Raw genomic sequence first — 25609 nt, 5'->3', positions numbered from 1 at the left:
ATGTGGGCAGTGATGATTACATCGTTTGAAACGGAAGTATTTGTTTTTAGACTTAAAGGGGGGCATAGATGAGCCATTACAGAAATAGGGCAAAGCAGCATCACTAGGATAACAGAGCATGAGTGAATGTCAACCGCCAGCTTCCTGCCAAGGAAGGCCGAGCTTCCCGCAAAAAGGCCATCAATTAATGTGATTGACTGTGGCTCTTCAGGCTACAGTACCACAGCGGCCCAGATTAATTGTGTCTGGAAGCCATGGGGCGAAGGGAGCTGTAATTACGAGAAACGGCGGCCAGGCTGAATGACGCGTCCAGATAAACATATTAAGAAGCCAGTGGCCTGTTTGAGGGACCACGCTGATTTGAGCTGTGCTTAGAAACAGGGATGCGGGGGAAAAATGGAAGGACGTTTAGAGCCTAATTTAGGCTCCATGGACGAAGGACGTCAGTGACAGAACTGCCTCCTCGTGAAGGCAGAGCAGGCCAATGATCAGAATATCTGCCATGAAAGCCCCCCCCCCCATCAACTCTGGCAGCATCCACGTCCTAAAAAGAGGGCTGTGATTCTCACACCCTCCGAAGAGAAACACCCTCTCCTCTGAGAACGAGTTTTATCTTCTGAATGGACCCATCGTGTAACTTCCTTTCCTAAGAGTCAGTATCTCACACTTGCCCCACGTGATTCCCCCCTCCCCGGTTGTAATCCATGAGGTCTTTGTCAAAGGAAGAGCTAGTAGTAGGTTTGCCAATGGATGTAGGACACGCCCCTAAGCCTACTGGAGTGTCGATCCAATTAACAAGTCCTGCCTGTGTTAATTGCTGTGAACTGCGTAAGTGTCTCAGACATCATTTGCATGCAAGGAGACCCTGACCCGTTATCAGCAGAAGGGGTGATCAATGTGCTTGGGGGGGGTCTGCCTAGCCATGGGTCCATTAGACCAGCTATTTCTCTGTAGTCTTGTGCTTCAATGCCTGTCGGATGCATTCAGACGAATTAGATTGGTTGGGAAGAGAGTGAAAATGATCTTAAAAGTCCGTTTCTGAGCTCAGTCTGACCGCTGGGTGCTCTGGGATGCCATGGAGGCAACAGTAATGCTATGTGAGCATAGCCCTCCACCCCACCAACATAATCCCCTTTCGCTTCCACCATGCTACTCAGCACCAGTAAATCATCGGCACTGGAGCAAAACGGACCTTTTCCAGCACCGAGAATGTGCTCTGCTATCTGTGATGTCATGTTGTGATGAAACCGTGACAATATCTAAGGTCGAGAGAGGGCTGACAGAGCCATGTGACCTGGGGGGAAGAAGCCTGTTCACGGAATCGCCCCTTTTCCCCAGTGGGGTCAAGGCTAACAGGATAACCCCCCCTAGCACTGTAAGGTGATTCATAGACCAAAAACAGACAGGAATACTCAAAATGAAAAATCAGGTACAGGGTTATGGCTCCAGGCTTCTACTTCATGGGGTTAAACACATTTTGGAACATGTCAGAAACCGATGGTCCCCTTATGAAAGCAAGCATTACTGTGTATGGAAACGCATACAAGTGCCTGAGTCCGGATGAGTCGGAGAGCTCTGATAGGCCAAACTGAGCGGTGCCCTAAGTCGCCTTAGGACATGACTTGAGGACAAGCGCAACACGGATCAGCACAGTCGGATTAATTACAGCTTGGGCGTGATGACTCTGACCTTTTTGGCGCTGTCCTATTCATCGCGGATTTGGAAATGTGATGTGGATATCTGTGCTGAAATAATATGCAACCCATTGCATCAGCAAGCGTTTAACCAGGAATTAGTAATAACTTTAATATTTTCCTTGCATGTATTATTATTTAGCTGATGCTTTTAACTAACAGTTTCACTGATTCATACTGTACAACTGGGTGTCAGGAGAAGTCAGGATAAGCACTTCATGTCACGTCACAGACCGGGGAAGGAGAAGCAGGGAGACGAATAATCGGGGAACGAGGGATTTTATTAGAACGTAACACACTCAGGACAATACAGACGTCACAACTTTAATTACTGGACTGGGGAAAAATACCTAAGGCAGACTTAAATACATTGAACTAATCAGTAACAATGAGAAACAGCTAGTAGACATGGGATTCCACACGAGGGTAACGAAGGGAAGTGGCACACAGGAGGATCGGATGAGCGGTGCGTGACGCTTCAGGGGAACAGCCGCAGAGATTCCTGTGTGTCTGGACTAATGTTGCATCCCATTTACCTCGGAGGTTGGAACTCAGGACTGGGAATGATGTCACACACGAATTAATAGTGTTAACAGAGTCGGACAGCCATGTAGCAGTACCTGGATAACTTGTCGGATTTAAGGTACCTCAGTTTAAATGGCCATTTTCTTTGTTCACTTACATTTAGCCCAGACTACCTTAAATCTGACAAGTTTTCTGGTTAAGCAAGAAATTCTACTTAATCAAATGGACCCCAGTTGTAGCCCCCAATCGTTATTGTTAGCAATATCAGTGGATAAACATTACACAGTATTTTGTGTAGCAACACGTCCACAGATAGCGGCTAAACACTGTGCGTACAACCCAATTATTGAGCCACAAATAAGACGTAAGTGCTAATAAACAGTATAAAACCACAGCTTCTGTTGACAAAGGCCGCAGCCATCTTGGATTCTGAGCTCGGGGTTGGGCTGATTCCTCAGACTTCACGGGTCAGAATTCCAGCTTCAGGAGAGGTAACAGCTTAAATTTCGTACTAGAAACTCGGAATTTATGAATTATGACTTCAAATGGAACGCAGCATATCTACTATTTTACAACAATTTTATATATCCCTGTTCATAATCACGGTGAAACCATTTACATCAGTTGACAATCATACAATGTTGGTGCAAGACTACCTTATTTAATATAAATAGTAGTATACAATACACTACAATGCTGTAGGATGTAGTGACCTGGCACAGTCTATTTTGGTTCCTATTAATGGCCATCAGCGTGGAAGGAAGTGGATCGCTGGGGGTCCTGTGGGTAGCAGGGGCTACAATGTAGCCATCTGATTTAAAAGCATACATACGTTTTAAATGAAAGCACTCCAAAGAAAAGCTTTGACACTCAAATCACCTTTTTTTTAAAAAAAAATAAACTTTTTCAAATTTCGATTCATTTCAACTACTCTTTAGAAGGCTGTTTGAAAGTTTCCTCAGAGTTTATTTCATTGACCTTCAGGTGAAAATAAATGGTGGTGCTGGGGGGAGGGGTGCGTTTTTCACTTTTCCTTGTGACAGAATGAAATAGAACATTTCAAGGAGTCAGCCGTCCCCGCACCCTCCACCCATGTGACCACACACGCGCACACCCACTATCACCAAATCCTGCTGAAACATCTAATTAACCTGCTGAATGGAGGATTGAGACACACCTGCCGATCACTCCGCCAGGTATCCAAACGCTTTCATCGGCTAATGTGGCCGACCGGCTGGAGAGCTTAATGGATCCTTATGAATGCACGAGGGCCAAAACCACCGGGAACAAAAGCAGCAAGGACTCTCAATGATATCTTTAGATAATATGCAAAGCCATGATACCATAAGGGCAGTTAGGGACGAATCCCAGCTACCTCTCACAGGGGTTTGTTACCCCCTTCCTAGGAAGGAGGAGGATATTGTATTGAAAGAAGTGTAAATCCATCCATCCATTTTCCAAACCGCTTATCCTACTGGGTCGCGGGGGGTCCGGAGCCTATCCCGGAAGCAACGGGCACGAGGCAGGGAACAACCCAGGATGGGGGGCCAGCCCATCGCAGGGCACACTCACACACCATTCTCTCACACATGCACACCTACGGGCAATTTAGTGACTCCAATTAGCCTCAGCCTGTTTTTGGACTGTGGGGGGAAACCGGAGAACCCGGAGGAAACCCCACGACGACGTGGGGAGAACATGCAAACTCCACACACATGTAACCCAGGCGGAGACTCGAACCCGGGTCCCAGAGGTGTGAGGCAACAGTGCTAATCACTGCACCACCATGCCGCCTCAAGTGTATGTCCTTTAAGTAGGAACAAGCAATGGTAAAACCTAAGTGCCCTGTGATGATGATACATGCGCATTAATTGAGCTGTTAGGAAAATGCACTACATGGAGAAGATGGTGGCGCAGGAGGTAGTGCTATCGTTTGACATCTGGAGGGTTGCAGGTTCGAGCCCTGGTTCCTCCTGACCCCATCAAAGCGTCCTTGAGCAAGACACTGAACCCCAAATCGCTCCCGGGGAGCAGGTTGCGCCTTGCATGGCAGCCTCAGCCACCAGTGTATGAATGGGTGAATGTGAGGCATGAAATGTAAAGCGCTTTGAGTACTCGTAGGAGTGGAAAAGCGCTGTATAAATGCAGTCCATTTACTACATCTCCGCAAGCTATCGATACTCTACCCTGCCTCTTGTCCTTTCATAATAGCAATGCTTGTGTTTTATCTGTTAACCCTATGGGGTCTAGGGGTAGGAACACACTGTCACTGACTGGACCAAGGTCACACATTTCATTCAGCATCATAAACTTAATTCATGCCAAGTAAATTACTAAAGAGCATACAGCAAAGGCATGGAAGTCAAGCTGGGTGAGATATCTGACAAAGCTTAATGGAATGGAGCTGTGACACCCATCATGGCCGGGGTGATGTGGAGCTGTCAATCCCCGGCCTGCACTACCCATGCCTACCTGATACTCGACTCCCATTGATTTCAAATCAGCTGTATTTGTCAGCCCAGAGTAAATCCCACCAATGACAGGCCTTGTTTCCTCCATCCCTAGATCACTGAGGGAAATGCAGACAGACAGCCTCAGATGGCGAAATGAAAAGACAGGATGACCTTAACGGCACAGTCTTGTTCTCCGGGTCAGCGGAGGTACCGATCCTTCGCCTCCCTCCTGACCGGCTGCTACATTAAGCTGTCAGCTGCCTCTACGAGGCTGTGGGTTCACTCGACGCCCTGAAATGTCCGGGAGCTCGTCTCACAGATGATACTGTGCTGCTCTCCCAGTGGGGCGGACCTCAGGGAGGACGAGCGATTCGGAAGTGGCATGTGTGAAGCATGAGCGAGACTCATTACAAAATTAAACCTATTCTGAGGATTGGATAAAGAACAAACCCGCCACTCCGATACAACTCCGATCTAATGCTCAGATGCTGTCCTGCTCTAACTCCGATAAAGACCGTATCTAATGCTTCGATAAAGTATAACACTGCCTAAAATCTGATCTCACAAACACACTTGATCTAATACTCTGATAAAAATCTCGTGTAATACTTAGCTAATGACCTAGTGTAATACACAGCTAAAGATCTAATGCTAATCTAATGCTGAGCTAATGACCTAGTCCAGGCTGCCAGCGGTCAGCTGGCTGGAGTAAGATTTTAAATTCGAGATAAATATGCATAGGCATTTACATGTATGTAACAGTTTCATTACCTTGTGAATAGTCTATACGGTTTGCAAACGCCAACGCTTTTGACGTAGCTAATTTTAGGTTTATAATGGAATAATATACTATTTGCCGTGAGATTTCTTGTGTGAGTGTGACAGTCTGAAAGCGTGAGTATCACACCAGATGCGTGAGAGTTGGCAACCCTGCCTAGTCTAATGCTCAGCTGAAGATCTAATGCTAATCTAATGCTCAGCTAATGACCTAATGTAATACTTGGCTAAAGATACAATACTGATCTAATATCCAGCTAATGACCTAGTCAACACTTAACTGTAGACCTGATCTGCACACTGGCCGCGGACAGATTCTAGGGAAAAGCTCTTTAACGTGAACTTCCTTAGTAAAATCTGTAGAAATGGGTTAGGCTGAAAATAGCAGGATGCCCTGGAAAAGGCAGACTTCCTATGCAAGTAAGTTAGTAGACTGTGCTTCCTAAAGGATTGATTTACCTACAGGAAGACATAAATTCACATGGAATTTATTCATGGGATTAAGGTTATAATAAGACAGCATATCTCTCTTAATGTGAAAGTGTCTTGTATGTAAAAATGTTTTTATACTCAGTATGAAAACAAAACGCCTCAAAAGGGAATATGGAGACACGGCATTGATCTCTAAGAATGTGTAACTGGTGAGCGGCAGCCAGCTGCAGTTTTAAGGAAGAAGCTTTGAAACGTAACGCTGCGGGGAACCTGAGATAGACGGCTGGGAACGAGTCAAACTTCGGCATCATGGGTTAGCGGGCAGGAAGGCCTGAGCCTAGGATGTTCTACACGCTTACAGATTTTATATATATAACTGTGGTTTAGCTTTAATCCCATCCCTGCTTCTCGCGTGCGGATTTTGCATGTTCGTCCCGTGTTACACAGATTTCTAAGGTCCCCATAGTGAGTAAGAGTGATCAAGGCTCCCCAGTGATGGACTGGTATACAGTCCGTGATCCTACCTGGGATTGGCTCCCGGTTGCCTGTGACCCTTATTGGTTAAAATATGGATGGATATTACATTTAATATCTGTGAATGGCATTCTGCGTTTTCGTACTCCAGCGACTATCAGTGGTTTTACGGATTTTGTATTATAATGTCATGCATTATTTATGCTATACAGAATCTGACGTGTTTATACACACTAACCCACACATAGTGTGAAGGGTTTCCCTCCTGCTGTGGCGGTCAGCTGACATCCACGCCCGTCATCTACCTCCTCAGGCTCACTGCCTCGCACCCCTGCTGACTGTGGGCCCTCTTACACGCAGTAGGTCATGTGACCCCTTGCATCATTGTGAAGAGGTGATCCAAACCTGTTTATTGATCATCCCAGTCTCCTTCTGTGCCTGACATCACATAAACACAGAGAAGCTGCAGCTTCCAGAGAAAAAAGACCAAGTTCATAATCATCCTACTGGTTTGCACGGTTTTTGTTGCCGGGTAGATTTGTGATGCCGATCACCGAAAGAACTTCAAAATTTTAACATCATGTAAGGTTTTTGAGAAACAGCCAGTTTTTGCTGTAAATTGGGTATTTTTGAGTATTGAGTTTGAACCTGTTGAGACAGGGTCCTGTTCTCTCTCTCTGTCTGATGTAGAAAAATGATATCAAGGTACGTGGCATTTCAGTCTGCTTGTTAACTTCTGCTGGACCTCTAGGAGGAACGTTTCCAAGTCCAAGTACAGGAGAAAATCATATACATCTACGTCACTTTCCACCACACACTTATACTGTAAATATACAGTCACTTGGCTGAGTACGAAAACGCAGAATGCCATTCACAGATATTAAATGTAATATCCATCCATTTGACTTTTTTTCCCTCTGATTTTTTTGTGTTGATCCAATGCACTTCAAGGAAATAAACGTGTATTCCAAAACATTCCTAATCGCAAAAATCTTCTGGGAGAAAATGGTGCATTTTCTGGAAAAATTCCAGGGGTGCAGATAATTTCAGTCAGACTTTACTTTTTTATAGCAGAAGGATTAATTGTGTGTCACTCAAAATCCATGCATGATAAGTAAATTCTGATTAGTTATTTTAATTCAGTACAATAACATAAAATCCATTTATTTCGATTTGTGTAACAAAAAGAAAATAAAAATGAGTTGACCAGTGTAATTAAATTCTAGCCTGCCTTTGTTCCGCAAGTGCCTAATTATAAATTAAAATTAATGAAACTCCATGAACTTCATTGAGGTCACCACTAGGCCTGAAAGCAGCATGCCTTTTACCTTGCCTGCCTGATCAGATCAGCCGTATTGCTCGCTCCTTCCCAGTTGCTTATTTTCACCTCATGGTGAAATTGCTTTACATGTCCACATAGCATTGGGTGCTTATGCTGTAATTTTACGAGTTCACACCCCCCACCGCAAACGTCAGAAATGGTTTCTCAAAGCGTGAGGATTATAAGCCGTGTTTCTGCCGCAGCCGAGCAAATACGATTTCCCGTCTTCTGAAACAACATTACGTTTGAGGCGATAATGGAAGTGCGCTGCCGGGCCTTCGGTGACAGAGGTGCGTGTGTGTTTTTTTCTCAGGTCTCGGAACTTTCTTGTCACGAAATAAAGACTTGGAGAGACAGATGGTAAAATGTAAAAGGAGGGAAAGAAAAGGCAGTGAGGCTCCTCAGGGGCTCTGCACGAGTGAGAAACGGATCGTGCAGGGAAACACAGTCCCCCCCGAAAAAGGTGTTAAAAAACACACCCCTCCCTTCGTTGTTTTTCTTCAGTGCAGCATTGATGCAGTTCCACCAGTATGTACAGTAGGCTCTTACTCTCTTTATTTTAATGCCATGTGTGTTGTCCTTGAGACAGTGTCTGCCAGCCCACCACACTCAAGAAACACAGATCCTTGTATATCTGCTTTGCAGATCAACCATTAATATTTTACATCTAGAATTCCGCACTGTGGGGGTGGTACAGCGTCGCAGTGGTTATCACTGTTGCCTCACAAACCTCTGATCTGGGTTTATATTTGCGGATTTACAAGTTCTTTCTCTGTCATTATGGGGTTCGTACCACGTACTCTATTTGCCCCCCACAGTACCAAGACATGCTGAGGTGAGTTGGTGTTACCGAAATGCGAACGGTGTGTGTGCCCTGCCATGGGTGGTGCCCCATCGTGGGCTGTTCCCTGGCTTGCACCCATAGCTTCTGGGACAGGATCTAGACCCCCACAACCCTGAATAGGACAAGCATGTACAGAAAATGGATGGTTCCAGGGAATTTGCTGCTGCACATAACATTAAAAGTCCAAGCTTAAATAATTTATTAATCTCAGCCAAGCTTATGTTTAAGGAACAGAGAATGCATTTAAAATTTAATGTTGAAAATTAGCAGGCATATTCTTTAGATGTCATGCTATGAGTGTGTGCAACATCAAGGCACACTGCAGGCCTCCAGATGAAGGGAATGGATGAAATAAAACATGCTTAAAAAAATGGCTGACTTATCAGGGAAGACAAAAAGGTTAATGGCGACAAAGCAACTCCCAGCTCTTCCTTCGTCATCCCAGAGGTGGGGGGCCAGCGTTGGGGATTGGGGTCTGTGGTAGACAGCCACAATGGCACTGACTCCGAGTGGATATAGACCCTCTCCGGACACCTGTAGGTCCGCCTACATGATAGGTGAGAGACTGAGAGACTTTCAGGTCTAATTTAGTTATCCCTGAGGTGGGGGGCCAGCCTTTGGCCCTGAATGGAGTGACATGGAGTATGGCTGTCATTCACCGGCGTTTTCTCCGTCATCTGTGTGAGACTTCTTATTACCTCAGAAATGACATCCAGCATGGTGGCACTACAATGCCAGTCAAAAGTTTATTTGCACTAGTCTCTACATTTTGGAATAATTATAAAGACATCCCCCCCGCGACCCAGTAGGGTAAGCGGTTTGGAAAATGGATGGATGGATATACAGACATCAAAACTAATATAAAATAATGCAGATGGAATTATGTACTAATCATAAGTATTTGAAAAAGTAATTTGTTTGCCGGTGAGGCAGCTCTGTGGGTTGGGACTCAGAAGGTTGCTGGTTCAAATCCTATGGTCAGCAAAGTGATGTCACCATTGGGCCCTGAAGCAAGGCCCTTAACCCCAATTGGTCCAGGGCCAGGCTGCCCCTGCTTTCGCCTCTACGCCAGTTCCATGAGGTGCCTCCTGAGATGTTTGTCCAGCTGTCCTGAAGGAGGCCCCACATATGCTGAGAACTCATTGGCCGCTTTTCCTTCACTCTGTGGTCAAACTCCTCAAAAACCATTTCTACTGTGTTTAGGTTAAGTGACCAGGTCAAGTGATGTGATCACTGCCCTTCGTCGGTGGCTCGGTGCGTCCAAACTTTTGACTGGTACTCTATGTGCCCCTGGAGGTGATGGCAGGGCATCATTGGTGTGGGGGGAGGGGAAGTATTGCCATCCGTCATCGCTAACATTCCCCACTGGGTTTAAAGAGACAAAAACAGCCCATGAGCTGGTGAAGATGGCTGAGCTCATGAGTTTTTGTCAGAGTAACCTGGAATCCTACTAACAAAGGGTTTGTTTATCCTTCGCTGCGGCTGACAGAAACCCTCATTGTACTGGAGCAGCAAATTCATTACATGTTTGATAGAAACAGTTTTAATGGAAACTCAAGCAAAGGAAACAAGGAAAAGTGCAGTTCATGGACTGTCAAGTGTGTACTCTAGAACAGTGGTTCCCAACCCGATCCTTGGGAACTCCCAGACAGTCCACGTTTTCGCTCCTTCCCTGTGGACTGTCTGGCAGGGAGCTGGGATGGAGCAAAACTGTGGAGCGTTTCATTTGAGGCAGCAGATGTAAACCAGCTATACCTGGCACCAGGTTTGTGCCCCCCCCCCCACAGGTGGGTGCTTAACCCTAATATCTCTGTCGGCACTGACGGTCGTCTCTCTATCCACCCTTGGTGGAACCCTAGGAAAGGGTGCTACAAGGCTCCCCCGCTGGGGACTCTGCTGGGGCTCTTTAATGGGTAATGACAGTGAACCCTGGAGTGGTGTGATTGGGAGGAATGGCCAGCTCAATCCAACCTGAGCTCTGGAGAGCCAAGCCAATAAGCAAAGCTATTGATTTACCAGCTGATCTACATTCCTACCCTCAGCTACAGTCGTGAGTTTTGGGTATTGACCAAAAGAATGAGATCACGGATACAAGCGGCAGAAATGAGTTTCCTCCACAGGGTGTCTGGGCTCAGCCTTAGAGACAGGGTGAGGAGCTCGGATATTCAGGAGGAGGTCAAAGTAGAGCCGCAGCTCCTATGAATGTAATGGAGCCAGTTGAGGTGGTTTGAGAATCTATCCAGGATGCCTCCTGGACAGCTCCCTAGGGAGGTGTTTCAGGAATGTCCAACCAGTAGAAGACAGACCCAGGACACTCTGGAGAGATAATATTTCCTGGGGTGGCCTGGGAACACCTTGGTATTCCCCTGGTGGAGCTGAAGGAGTTGACTGGTGAGAGGGAGGTCTGAGCATCTATACTTAGGCTGTTGTCCCTCAACCAAACCCTAGATATGTGGAAGATAATGGATGGATAGATGGATGGATGGATGATGCCCATGACAGTGTTGTATGGGTCAAATATAGCAGTTATGATACTAAAGCGCTTCACTCCATTATGAACATTTTTACAATACTTCGACAATACAGTGCCTATTTAAAATTTTCAACCAATTAGCAAACGTTCTTTTGACAGCATAGCTTGAATGAAACATGACATAGTGACAGTGACATAGGATTCAAGAATGTGCTCCTTTCTAGAATTTTACTTTGCAGTACACAGACAGCATGTTAATAATTTGGCTTCTAACTCAACTCCACGTGGCCCCCCCTTGCATTGTGGGGGCTTCTGCAGTGTCCTATACACCACTGCACATGGCACAATGGAGATGCATCTCCTGGGAGCTAAACCTGCTGTTGCATGATTGGCCAGGAAATCAGATGACTTTTTATGGGCTGCCCTGAAAGAGGCTCTCAGCAGTGTATCTTGTAGCTGTTCAAGGAGGTGCCATTGCTGGAATGAGCCTCGTCACCTGGCACTCCGTATACAGAGAACCTGCAGCCTCAGAGCCCTGGGGGATGGGGGGGATGGGGGGGGTGTAAAGAGGAGATGTTAATATTCTAGTTAAGGAGAAAAAAAATGACATTCTCAAAAATTTCTATGCCTCTGCTGTCAGTGGCTGCAATTCACCATAAAATTAACATAATAATATTGCTGGTTTGTATTCTGGGTAATATATAATGTTTTTGGAAACTTAGTGAGTTGTGTTGGGAGAGAGAGATGAGGTTTATTATGTGTGTGTATGTCTGTGTGTGTGTGTGTGGATTAGGTTTATATTACATTGTGGGGACCATTTTTCAGGTTCCCACAAAGATCTGTGAATGCAGTCAAAAAAGTATAAATGCCAAGATTTTGTTTCAAATCAAATCAAAAAACTTTATTTGTCCCCAAGGGGCAATCTGAGGCACGTAGAGCAGTGCTGCACAGACACAGAACCAGACATAAGTAAATAGAAAAGAAAAAAAAATCTGAATAAAGTAATAATAATAATAATAATAGTAAAGAAATAAAGCGATAAATGGCTCTCAGTATATACATAAAGTGCAAAATTGCAGTTGCGAGTAAGTGAATATACTTTTATGAGGTGATAGTCGCTTCAAGTTCACAAGTTGAACAGCCCTTGGAACAAAAGTGGCTCTTCTCCTTTGTGTCCTGCAATCCGGGGCGGCGGATTCGGCGCCCAGAAGGGAGCGACTCAAAGGCTGGGAACAGCACATGTGAAGAGCACATTGTTTGGTTACTTTTGGTTAAGATTAAGGCTGAGTAGGAGTTAAGAGTTAAGGGATTAGGGTTTTTCCCATAGAAATGAATGGAAGTTCCCTATTTATATAGGGACACCAACGTGTTCGAGTGTGTGTGTGTGTGTGTGTGCGCGCAAGCGGGTATACCTATCCTTATGGGGACACTTTTTCCCTTATGGGGACCCGGAAACTCTATTTTATAAATATCAGTGATATTTATAAAAATGCAAAAACTCTTGTATTTTGCTTGGTTACTTATGGTTATGGTTAGGGCAGGGTGGGGGTTAAGGTTGTCATAGTTAGCGTTAGCATTTTTCCCATAGAAGTGAATGAGCGGGCCCCATATGGATAGGTATACCCTACGTGTGTGTGTGTGTGTGTGTTACGGGCCATGATGACCTTCTATCTCACCAGCCACTAATGAAGTGAGTGTCCCCCTATCAGTCGTCATTCTTTGCCACAGAAACTACAGAGAAGTACAAATTTTTAGGCTTTCATTGGCGGGATACTCTCACATCATAATTAGTTTTGTTTACATGTACGTGTATCTCTCAGACTCTGCAACGGCAAACACATCCTCAATCATTCTTCACTTCAGCGCTTTCCTCAGAGAGGAGGTGCCCTTCACATCACCATTAACATAATGGATTGCATTTTAATTTGACATCTTTTCTGCTTCTGGTTGTAGATTCTCAAATTCCAGACCTTGCATTGCATCTCTGCCATTCCCAAAGCGGAGTAACAAGTACAGCACATGTTAAAAATACTAAATTCATTAAGTCTTTGAAGAAACATCTTGACATGATCTACTTGGAACTCTAAGGTCAGCTTCGTAAGGGCTGCCCCCAGGAGGTCCATGACAGGTTGCTGGTTCTGGGACAGTCCTGTGTCAGGCAGACATTGTCACAAAAAGCAATGAGGGGAATGGAGATTACCCGGTTATAAAGTGGGCCAATTCTGTGAAGCTGATCGCCAATGAGAGCGCCCCCTTTGGCCTGTTTCCACAGGATGCAACTAAAGAAAACGAGGGAGGGGAAGACTCCTAAAAGCTCAGCCTGGCTTGAATCCATCAGAAGGAAATCCCAAAGATTCTTCTGTTTGATTTGCAGGTGATATCACAAGCCCCTCCTTCCAGGGTCTGTCTGGATCAAAATAGCTGTTTGTGCAAATTTATGTCCAATTATCATCTATAATGTATCATTTTGCTATACCCTGGGCATTCACACAGTTCACTTATCTTCCTGCATTGCTGACGATATATGCAGTGTGCATTTGTCCCTAGATACCAACAGGAATTTCTCACTTGGGATTACAAACTGGACCCTTGCAATTACAATAACGGTTTTTAGTCTTTTACTGGTGGGGAATTGGTTTCAATCCATCAGCCCAAGGAAATGTGGGCCCAGCAGGCTTCCATAGCAATTGCACCACCCAATTAAAATGTTGTTCTCTGTGTAGATCAGACCATTTTTCCAAACCCCTTGGGATTTGTTTGAGGATGGTGGCGGTTAACTGGCTAAGTGTAAATATAGCTTCTCTGGGGGAGGGTGGGTTCTTCAGGTGGTATTTCCGACTCTACTGTGCTGATCTGCGGCAGCCCAGCAGGGTGACACCTAGGTGAGCGATCCGCCTGGCGCTCACATCCATGGGAGCCTCCTGTATCCTCCACCGTCTTCAGAATTTGTGCTGGTGTACCCATCTGTCCAACTTGGCATTCTGGGAAGCCTTGCATTGGAGTTGACATATACTTACAGTCCTTTTTGCAAACGATAATCTCTCAAAAACAACAACAAGTATGTGTATGCATGGATGTATCGTAATGCTTGGCAGACCCAGGCATCACAGAGGCAGACGAGATAAAGCAAGACAGTTTTACATAAGACAGCTCTTTTATTATAACCCCTAAAAGCATTAACACAGACACCAATGGTTACATCGACAAACATAAATGGGGAAACACAAGGAGGTCTAACTCCAGACGGAAAGGCACGTACATGGTGGGTTATCCAGTTTCTAGAGACACGCAAGGATCGGACTGGATTCACGCATGATAAAGGCAAGGGCACACACAACAATCAGGAACAGAACAAGCACGTACAGTTACTCGCCGGGCATGCTGGGACATACTAATTAGAGGCAGTCATCCTCCGAGTGCTTCTCTATGTATAAAGTGTCATTGGCAGCAATATCATGCTGGGAAATCACTCAGTTAGGGCGACTCAATAGTGGATTGAACAAGAACCACAACACTGAGTTAAACAGCAAACAGTTTAAACATGACTGCCCTCTCACTGAGGGCAACCCAACATTGCTGACGAATGACCTTCACATCCATGCATACTTTGCTGATGCTTCCTGCTTGCCCTTTTACTTGCCGCAACATAGACGTACTTAAAATGCTTAACAAAACCACATTTTTATAGCTCGCTGCTGTGTCGCGTGAGCATTCATTAGGGTAATAGATGCAGGGTTACCCTACTTGTCACTGTTTATCGAAGTCAATCACCGATCATTAAGTCAACTAAGACCCATTAACCGAAATCTAAACAATAAAAAAAATTAATTGAAAAACAATGAAACAGCTCCCACAGAAGAATTGCATGGCCGACGGTCTCATATATCAGGATAGACTGTCAAATTTTACAGCGCTAGTTTTTATGGAAGTTATCATCTTAGGCATTAAAAAGCGTGCTGTCAAACTGACGTCTGCTTTCTAGGCAGTCCATACTCATCTGATGATGTCATCCTGTGACAGCCAATTAAAGGGCAAACATGACCTCTCTGAAATACCCCCGTTTTACGAAGTTCTTTAGGGAGAATTGGGCAGCATATATAGATGAACGTTACTGTGGGCTGTGAAGGTGTAAGTCACTCTCTGCGGGATCTGTGACCTGGCAGCAGAAAAGCTAAACACGTCAGACATGGGAGAATTTGGGTCCCCGACTTTCCTAGCTGGTATTTGATATGAAAATAGTTTGCTTAATTATGCCACTAAACAGGTACATACATAGTGTAGTGTTCACCCAACTGCGTGGTATGCTGGGTGGAGTTGTGCTGGGGGGTGGAGTTAAAGAAGCTGGATAACAAGGAAGATGGAGGGAACCAATTAAATGAAAACCATCTTTCACTCTGCCTCAATTAGGAGTTGATCAATAACGTGGGGGAGAATCACAAGCCCACATTATTTGATCAGTCCTTAAGCAAAGCGCGACAGACAAAATCTTTAGTGAAAGTCATTTGCAGCCCCCTGGAAAGCAATCATTGCTGATTGACAGGCCTGATTAGATGATAGCACAGTACTCTGATTTCATTTGCAGAAAGACTGGAAATCAACAGTGACCTATTTTTATACTAAAACAAAATGACACGCCTAAATGTTATTAAATGTTTTTTTTTTTTTTTTTCTTATTTATCTAAGGAGATTCACAGCTGAACCATAGCTGGTGAAGCAGTTTGCCTTCAAAACAAGCCCAAGCCAAATGAATTAGTCGCAGTCAATTAATGATTCATAATAAATCTCATATCAGGCAATCTATCCTTTCATATAAAGAAACAGGAAAATCAAATATATTAAAATGACAATGCATGACCGATAGCACTAGTAAGCGGTGTCAAATTTACAATCTTCCTCTTGCATATGTGTATTTAAAGCTCTGCTTTTACATCATCTGCTGACCATTACATCATCTATTTATCTCTTTGATCCATTGTGCAGCTGGACAGATTAATACAACATCTCATATAACAGCAAGACCCGTGACCTTAAGGATCACCTCCCGTATCTGTCTGCTACATTTTCATTCATTGTTTATGTCTGTTTTGCTAGCATGCTGCTAAATGTCTTTTTCGTTGTGATAAAGAAAACACAACTCTGGCTGTAAAGCAGCCTTCCCATCAATCCAGATAGGAGCCTATTGATGCTTATCGGGGGCTAGAAATTTTGGGTCCCCTGAACAAATGTGACCTAGGGCCCCCCAGGCCCCATTACATTGTAGTCTATACAGTAATTGTATGTATTTAATGGCCCCTGCAAAACTTTGGGCCCCCTGTATCTCACAGGGTATTCATGCCCTGACTACATCCCTGGTTAGATAGCAAAGATGACCTATTCAGGTTTTTTTACGGGCATTTAATTCATTAAATGTGTTTGTTTGTTTAACTGTTATATTTAGGAATTGTTGCACAACAATTTATTTGAACTCATCAATTGTCAATTGTGGTTTCAAAACTGGACAAAATGGGTTAACCTATTATGTCAGTCAGGGAGGGGGGTGTGAATGTATGGATACTGTGTTAAGAACTGTAGCACAATACCCTCGGTCTGTTAAAAGTTTGGCTTGGCCTACACTGGGAACCTTTATTTAAAGGTTAATTACCTAGAGAATAGGGCGCGATGAAGGCTGAAAGTGTTTGCTTAGAGTTTCCGTCAAATAGAGACTTTACCTGCGTTCTCTGTTTGTATTGTTGAAAAAGTAATGAACAGCTAGCTGCTGCGTGGGTGGCAGTTTTCTGTGAGTTTTCAGTTTTTATTTAGAGAGTGTTCAATTATATGCTATTAGAACATCATTTCATAAAACATTCTCCTGAGTTTATTAACGACATCCATCCCTGCTGTAGTGGCATTAATTCCAGTTCTGGGTTCTCGGTATAACTGAGCTACTTCTTTCGCTAATATTTACACGTGTGCAGTAGAGAAGCTACAGTAAAGAATACAGTCTTGTCATATGACTTAACCTTAATTCCACAATTTCCTTACCAAACATCTGAAATCTAGTTCAATATGCAACAAGCAGCCGAATAACAAAGAAGACATTATGCACAAATATTATCAATGTTCCATAAAAATAGTTTTCACAGAATTTAGTTCTTACATCTGGCCTTTCCTTTCTGCTCACTTTTCCTGTTATGAACATCCAAGCCCAGATCATCCCTGTGGACAGAGCCTCAGCAACACACTACCTGAAAGTGCAGCCACCTTGTGACAGCTAGGCTTAGTGTTAGAGTTGATATTGGGGTTAGAGGTTAGGGTTATGGTTGGAATTAGATTCATAGGTGGTTAAAATAATGATTGGCAAAATTTCACGGTGTAAGTTAAAAAAAATAGAAAAATAACTTAAAAAGTATGTGATGCTCCATATTCTGATCAGCCATAAGATTAAATCCACCTGCCTAATATTGTGTAGGTCCCTCCATTCTGACCAATTAAGCCATGGACTCTACAAGACCTCTAAAGGTGTCCTGTGGTGTCTGACATTAGCAGCAGATCCTTTACGTCCTCTAAAGGCCAATTCATACTTCACTTTTCCGTGTGCGCTTTCGGTTGAGGATGAGGGGATGTGACATAAATTTTGTCATTAGGGCTTGTCTGCGGATGACTATGCTCAGTACGCATGTAGCCTAACTTTTTGTGTCTACTGGAAACCGATCACACATGTGCAAGATAATTGATTAGGTATTTCCAGTAAGTGGCAATGTGGGCTTTCACAGATCAGTGGTCAGCGACAAACGAGCAGGAGGAAGTATTGCTGTTGTTGTTGTAGCTGTTATGCTGGGCAGCTGTACAGTATGAGGACGGTCACAATGCTGGATTTCTTCCTTAGTCACATAACGTCTCAGATTTAAGGTAGCCTAGTTTAAATGGACTATCTTTTATTTTTCTTCACTTACATTTAGCCCAGATTGCCTTAAAACTGACATGTTATCCGGCTAAGCATGAAATCCAGCTTCATGATGCAGACCCCTGGTTGTATTTCTGGGTTCTGATTGACAGAGCTATAGACTAATAAAGAGCTGAGACCCTCCTTCCTAGTTCTGGGTAAACGGTGCCATGTTTGTAGTCCCCAAGTGTCTTCGCTGAGGGCAAAATGTCAGCTTGGGCCAGTTGTGAAATAGGGCTTCTTAAAAAAAAAAAAAGAACACATATCTCGTAAATGGAATATCATAGAAAGAAAATTTCTACGTAAATTTATTCTGAGGATTCTACAGAATTCAGGCACACCTGATTTTGTATTTATTCTTATTTTTAGCGTCTGGTAAATGTTTTAGCGGTGCATCGGCTTAGCGCTGTGGAATTAAACTTTGGAGTTAGTGGATTAGCGGTTATCGAAGCTAACTTTCCGGTCAGCCTTGCCCACCACTGCACACAAGACATGTTTAGCCAGATGGAAACCTGTATTGGATAGGAGTCTGAGTTGCTGGAAGTGTATTGTCCATGGAGGAGGAGCTATTGGGGGAGAGGAGAAGTTTCACCTGAATACTAAGTCTGGAGGCCGAAATTATTTTGTATTTGTTCAGTTGTTGTTGGGTGCATTGTACTTATATAATGTTCTCTTTATTTGCTGCCCCCACGACCCGACATTTAGGATTCAGGTGGGAATTTACGAAGGAAGCCTGTGCTCCGGTCATGGAGAGGAGGTGCAATCAGCACCATGTCTAATTTTGCTATGAATTCACAGCGAAAGTGAAACTCTCTCAATCAACACAGAACTTTCGGAAGGCCCCAGTAGCTGCATTACAGCTCAGGGTCCGTCTTATTCCCCTAAACAGAGAAACGAACGCGTGTACCTTCATCCTTCACACTCACAGCGATGATCCAATTATCATGCGTGAGTCTGAGGAGCCTTAATCCAGGCTACGCCGTAAAGTAATCATCTGCTGTGGTACTGGAGCGGCAGCGAAAACAAAGAAATAAATCAGGCGATGGGCTCTGCCGGGCACCGCAAACAGCCGCACCAGGGAATAGTCGCTTTCCACCCCCGGGAAAGACGTGACACGCCCCCACAGGGAGGAGCTAGGCGGCCGGTCATCCCCAGTGGCCCTGCATGTCATGCTGTCCCTCCGAGTTGCATGCAAACCCACACTGTTTCCCTTTACCGTGTCTCCCTGACCTGAGAAATCTGCTCTGCAGGCTTTACAGTCCCACAGAACAGCCGTTGTGGGCCCATGATCTGCCAGAGAGAGTTATGGAGCCCACACAAAATTAATATTCAGTCTAGTTAAAACGAAGCAATCATTTAAGGTACATAATTGTCATAGTGATTAAATCGTTTGAAAGATTCCAGATAGCATCCCGACCAGTTATTGTTTTGGAGAACAAAAATGAACATTTGAAATACTAGTTCTTTTGTTTGCATTACAAATAGATCTACTAAAAACTCATAAAGTCGTCGATATATCAGTATACACAAAATCACTGTAAAATACTTATCAACTGTCCTGTTAAGACAAATAAATTAAAATCTTTCATCACTGTAATAAGCCTCTCAGCCAAGGGCCCTGTGACCAGAACTCAGATAAGCAGATTGAAGATGGATGGATGGATGGATGGATGGAAGACTGTAATATAACACGCCAACTAATCACCCTGCCGGAGCTTATTTATCTCAAAACAAATTAGGACTAACAGATATTATAATGATCTGAGCCTGGTGCAGAAGCTGCCGCAGAAACCCAAATGATCTCCATCCATCATCGCCGTAGCTTTCTTCACAACAAGCTTTGTTAGCTGGCTAATTATCATGCCATAATTGCTACAAAATGTCATTGTTTAATGCTTGTATGAAAAACCGATGCATACAATAACCTGTGCATACAATAATTTAAAACATTTCAAATAAATATCATACAAATTGTATAGAGATTTCCATTTTCCTGTTTCGCTAGTGTACATACTCCGATCACTAACCCTGGCCATCGCATTCTTTATTAGAAGTGCAGTACAGTACAATGATCTTGGTTTAAAGCACAACAAAGACTGCCTGAATGATGCTGACTGTAAAATAACACTAGAGCATGGGCTGGTTCTGCCACATGGTCCGATTAATGGCACCTCTCTGATAGCTTATCACAGGCTCGGTTCAAAGTCCCGCAACAGCCTGGGAAATGAATCGACGCAGAAGGACTTAAAACCTTTGCATCTAGTCAAGGGTGCAAAGTGTGAAAAAGGATGAGGGGATAGGGATAAATGTCTTTCGATGTGAGAATTCACGCAGGCCTCCCTGCTCCCCATTACTGAGATGGTGTAAACGAGACCAGAGCCAGCCTGTGGAGAGAGCGTTTCACCTCCGCATGGCCCCTTTTACAGACGTGTCACCAGCAGTTGGCCGACGGAAGGTGTAATCTCGACACCCCTGCGTGTAATTCATCCATCAGCCCTTTGTAATTAAGGCAGCCTCCTCTATCCCTGGAGGCCATGCTGTGAGTAATGCCCACCTCCCTCCCCAGTCTGCGGCTCATCCGGCAGGCCCTGGGCAGCCTCTCGCAGCCCATGAACCACGGTCAGGCGTCTCCATCTGATCTCCTCCACACGTCCTCCACCGTTATCCTTTCGCATCTTTCACTGCTTTATTTTCATTTTTTAATATTCATCTTGCACATGGAAACAGATGGAAATCAAGGAAGAATAGAATATAAAAATGGAATAAATGCAATGGATGCGCATCTCTTGGAAAGTTTTCAAGACAACCCTCCCCCCTCCCCCGAGAGTTTTAGCTCAGGCTCATGCTCCAAATGTCTCACATGCGCTTTCGGGTCCAGGTGGGATCTCGGCGGCAACAGAGCTTCACAGCCGGGCCCCTGATAGCTGTCATAATCTCAGAGCCACATTAATTAATGAGGGCCGAGTCAGCAGTAAAATATTTCATTCCAAATTATTGCTTCATAGTTGCAGAGTGCATTTGTTTTCCTTGCTTCCTGCTTTAACACTCCAGCATCCGCCCACTTCCTGTCAGGCAGGCGACCATTCAAGAGCCTGACTTCTGTGACATGAAACGAGAACTTACTTTTGTAAGCTCCCCTCTCCTCCCCATTTGGGGACCTCTTCTATGGAGCCCGATGACTGCCAAACTGTATCTCACGTTAGGCTTCCTGCCCTGCCGATCACCTGACCCCTCGGATTCCGCAGTCACACCTCGGCTGCTATCGTGAGTTTTCTCGCCAAGCAGGATTTGACCGGGGCTGTAGATCACTACGCATCAGCGGGTCGATAAAAACGGACACCCAGTTAGAGCGTGAGGGATCGGGAGCGCCGGGGTCTCCATGGCGAGATTCATTAAACTGCTAATGACGCAGTTCATGCCATGTCAGCTCTTACGTGATTTGAGGGCCTTTATTTATTTGGACAGTATACACACGGGTGTATGATTTTCTGGGGGCCGGAAGAAATAATGCATTCAAGTCACGGCCGATGTGACAACCAGGGTGGACAACTACAGCGGGAGAGGGGGGGGGATGTGGGTCGGCTGCATATCCATTCAGATCGTGCTGCCGTGTTTACATTGTGTCTGGCAGTCTAAGACCCAGAGGGCCGGTGAGCTCAAGGGAATGTCACCTTGGTCTGGGAGGGGTGGGCAATGAGGGCATGTGGGGGACAGAATTCATAAGTGAAACTAGAAATAAAAAAATAAAAAAAAACAGACAAAATGAAAAAAGAAGATTGAGTACCAGCTTTTAGATGGAGAAACAGAAAGCTGTGCTCTAAGTGGTGCAGTTTAACTAGATGTAGCTTTCAGGCATGTGAAAATATTGCAGTGGAAGCTGAAACCTTTCAATGCATGCATTTCACAAAAGAATCTTGCCGTCCATCTTTAACACGGCCCATGCAACTGCCTCAAAATACCAATACAGAACATTAATGAATAATAAATACGGACATACAAATCAAAGCAGTTACCTATTTTCTAACTGACAGTGTCTTTGTTTTACAAGAGCGAACGAGCGTATCAGCTCGACCTTTTGGAGCTAAACACCATGATTTCTGAAGTTCACCTCACATCAGTGGCTATCTTCTGGAAGCTTCTTAAGCACGGACGTGGCCGCGAAATCTGGACAGATGTGGGCAAATTCCCAGGGTGCAACACCCATGAAATCGGGCCCGTCCGAGGCCCTAATTGCACATGCTTGCGTAAGCTGGATGCCTTTATTTAGGAGCTGACAAGTTACCCATTTGTACATTATTTAGTTTCTAAGGCATTTGTCTCCTTTACCTTCCTGAGAAGGACAGTCTTCCTCACACCAAGGAGAGCATCTATGCTTCTGTACTTGAAAGTCGTTCATCTCCCCAGTAGCACGCAGGTTGGTGCAGATAATTAGCACTCTATGCAGTGGGACAAAGCGCGTCAGCACACACCCACACCCGGTGTGGGCCCGGAGTACCCAGCGCAGCGTTGTTAAGTATGTGATATGCAAAAACAATGCCTGTAAACTACAGAAGTGTGACAACAAAGGAATAAACCAGGTGTGCAAATTAATGAGACAATAGCTTGGGGCTCAGAGCTCAGGCCAAACAAAAACAAATACAAATGGCCTGGTGAGGCAGCCAGACTCGCCTCTGTGCCGCCTCTCAGAGAGGCCTCTCTGGCAGCGATTTCCAGGAAAACGTTTGTTTATCAAGCCAGAAGCGAAGGGACAGGCTGCAGCTGTGTTTAGCCAAGTCGGCATCTTCTGTAATCCTCAGCTCCACAGCTCAGCATGGGTGGCTGCAGTGTCCAGCTTTCTTGGGGTGGGGGGGGGTGGGGGGGCTTGTTAGGGTCCAGCCAAGAATGGACAACGTGGGAATGAGGCTGGGTGTAAGCTGGGGCGTAAAGGGCTTTGCAGGCCCAGCTTGGGGGCTTTGGCCCATTGCACTCAAACATGAGGGGGCAAATGCTAGCAACAACCTTGGCAAGGAGGAAATCCACCCCCTCCTCACCTACTTGCACTCCCTCTTATGGTATCAGCTCCAGCATAACCCTCATCAAAGTGCGAGTCCCGAGTCTGACTTTACATTCTACTCACTCCCTCTGAGTGTAGTTTCTATAACACCAATTCCAAAAAAGTCGGTACAGTGTGGAAAATGCCAATAATAACAATTTGAAAATTTATTTTGACTTGTTTTCAAGTGAAAACAGTATAAAGACAAAGCATTTCATGTTTTACCTGAATTGCTTTTTGAAGATCTTAGTTTTTTTTCTGAAATTGATGCCTCCCACGCGTTCCAAAAAAGTTTGGACAGGGGTAGTTTAGGACTAATGACTGTGTGAGAAGTTGAAATAAGAAGGTGACGTGAACATCGACACTGCCCAGAAGAGACGCCCATATCTCCACGCTTGGTCTCATCTGAGATGGACGGCGACACAGGGAATCGTGTTTTATGGTCCAGCATGTCAAACGGGTTTCGGGAAAATCCAGCCCTCGCTTTCTCTGGGCCAAAGAGGAAAAGGACTTTGGAAGGTTTTGCCAGTGTCTGGTCCAAAGGCCAGCATCTGTCCTGATGACCGTGTGGCAGCGTCCATGGCTTGGGCACATTTTGGAGGAGCATATGCTGCCATCCAAACACCGTCTTTTCCAGGTTTGTCCCTGCACTTTCCAGCCGGACAATGCCAAACCACGTTCTGCCTGGATTACCAGTGCATGCCTGCATGAGCAGAGAGGCCGGGTACTAGAGCAGCCTGCCTGCAGTCCGTACCTGTCTCTGACTGAGAAAGTTCGGCACAGTATGAAGCTCAAAATATGGCAAAGAAAGGCTCATACAGTATAACTGTGCAGCTGAAGAACTGCATAATGGATGAATGAAGGGAAATTCCTCTAGGTAAACTTAACCAACTGGTGTCTTCAGTGCCAAATTCTGAAATATCATTAAAAATAATAGTGATGTTACCCTTGACTCTCCCAATTTTTTTTGAGCTTGTTACACTCATTATTTTACTTTATATACTTTCAAAAAACAATTACATTCACAAGGTAAGAAATATGAAGATGTTGTAGTGTTGTCAGGTTTCACGGGAGTAGACGGGCAGACAGGCGGGCAGGAAGCAGGCAAGGATGAGGCAGGCAGGCGGAAGACGGGGAAAACTGGGGATTTATTAGGGAGACCAGGCAAACAGCGATGAGGAAGCATCTGACATCAACTGACATCAATGACGGACAACAGGCAGGACAAGACGTGGACTCAAATAGACAAGACTGGGCGAAAATAATCAGACACAGCTGGGCAAGATCGGGGAAGCCCACGTGGATAATCAGGGGGCGTGGCATACATGAGGATAATCAGGGGGCGTGGCACACACGTGGATAATCAGGGGGCGTGGCACACATGAGGATAATCAGGGGGCGTGGCACACATGAGGATAATCAGGGGGCGTGGCACACACGAGGATAATCAGGGGGCGTGGCACACACGAGGATAATCAGGGGGCGTGGCACACACGAGGATAATCAGGGGGCGTGGCACACACGAGGATAATCAGGGGGCGTGGCACACACGTGGATAATCAGGGGGCGTGGCACACACGAGGATAATCAGGGGGCGTGGCACACACGAGGATAATCAGGGGGCGTGGCACACACGAGGATAATCAGGGGGCGTGGCACACAGGAGGATAATCAGGGGGCGTGGCACACAGGAGGATAATCAGGGGGCGTGGCACACAGGAGGATAATCAGGGGGCGTGGCACACATGAGGATCGGACGAGCCGGACATGACAAGTGTTTTCAATTTAGTAGAGCTAGGTGATGTGGCAAAATATTGAGTTAATATCCATAGTTTTCACAATAATTAAGAACATGGAAAAAGATGACAAATTTAATGGACTGAGAAATGAAAGCTAATTTTAATAAATAAATCATACAATAATAAACTTTTTTCTTTCATAGGGTGTAACGTTAGAAAGCGCCAACTGCATGGTTTGTTTCTGAGTTTCTTCTCCTAGCTACTTGTTCCAGGGAGCAGCTTTGACATTATTGGTAGGATGTTCCCCCCGCCCTATATTGAAACGCAAAATACTGTGTCCCATTTTGAACCAATATGTGATACGGTTTGTTCCACATTTCTTCAGATTGAAAATTGAAACTGTAATTGCTGCCGTCTGTGACCATGAGCTAAGCTTATGTTCTATTAGATGGCAGCGTTTTAAGCGGTGAACTGGGTGTGCAGGATTTTCAGTGTCAGTTGGCAGAGTTCCCAGTGCACAGCACCAGTGTGTTGCGTGTGACCGAAATCTTTTACCTTGATTATCCATAATGTCTCCTTTTTAAATAGATGCTACGGCTGCTGAGCTGCCGCTCTCTTCACCAGCACCGTCCTTTGGGGGATCACATATCTCTCCTGATGTTACCCAAACAGTAGCATGTGGCGTGATCCGCTAACTCGATCAACCTTTCCGTGCGTCTTTTTAGCCCTAGATTGACCGTTCTTTAAAGATTACGAGATGACTGGTCGGAATCGCATTGCTTTCTGTGGTGTATTAGGCTGATGTGTTATATAAAGCAATGTTCTCTGCTGACAGTTTAAGTTTTTCATGTTCTTATCATTTAAATGTTATATGCCAATAATTTGGCATTTTATTTATATCACCCAGCCCTAGTACAGAGTGA

This window comes from Brienomyrus brachyistius, chromosome 7 (assembly GCF_023856365.1).
Source record: "Brienomyrus brachyistius isolate T26 chromosome 7, BBRACH_0.4, whole genome shotgun sequence".
Taxonomy (NCBI): Eukaryota; Metazoa; Chordata; class Actinopteri; order Osteoglossiformes; family Mormyridae; genus Brienomyrus; species Brienomyrus brachyistius.
The sequence above is the reverse complement of the archived record's forward strand: the minus strand, read 5'-3'. Positions refer to the sequence as shown.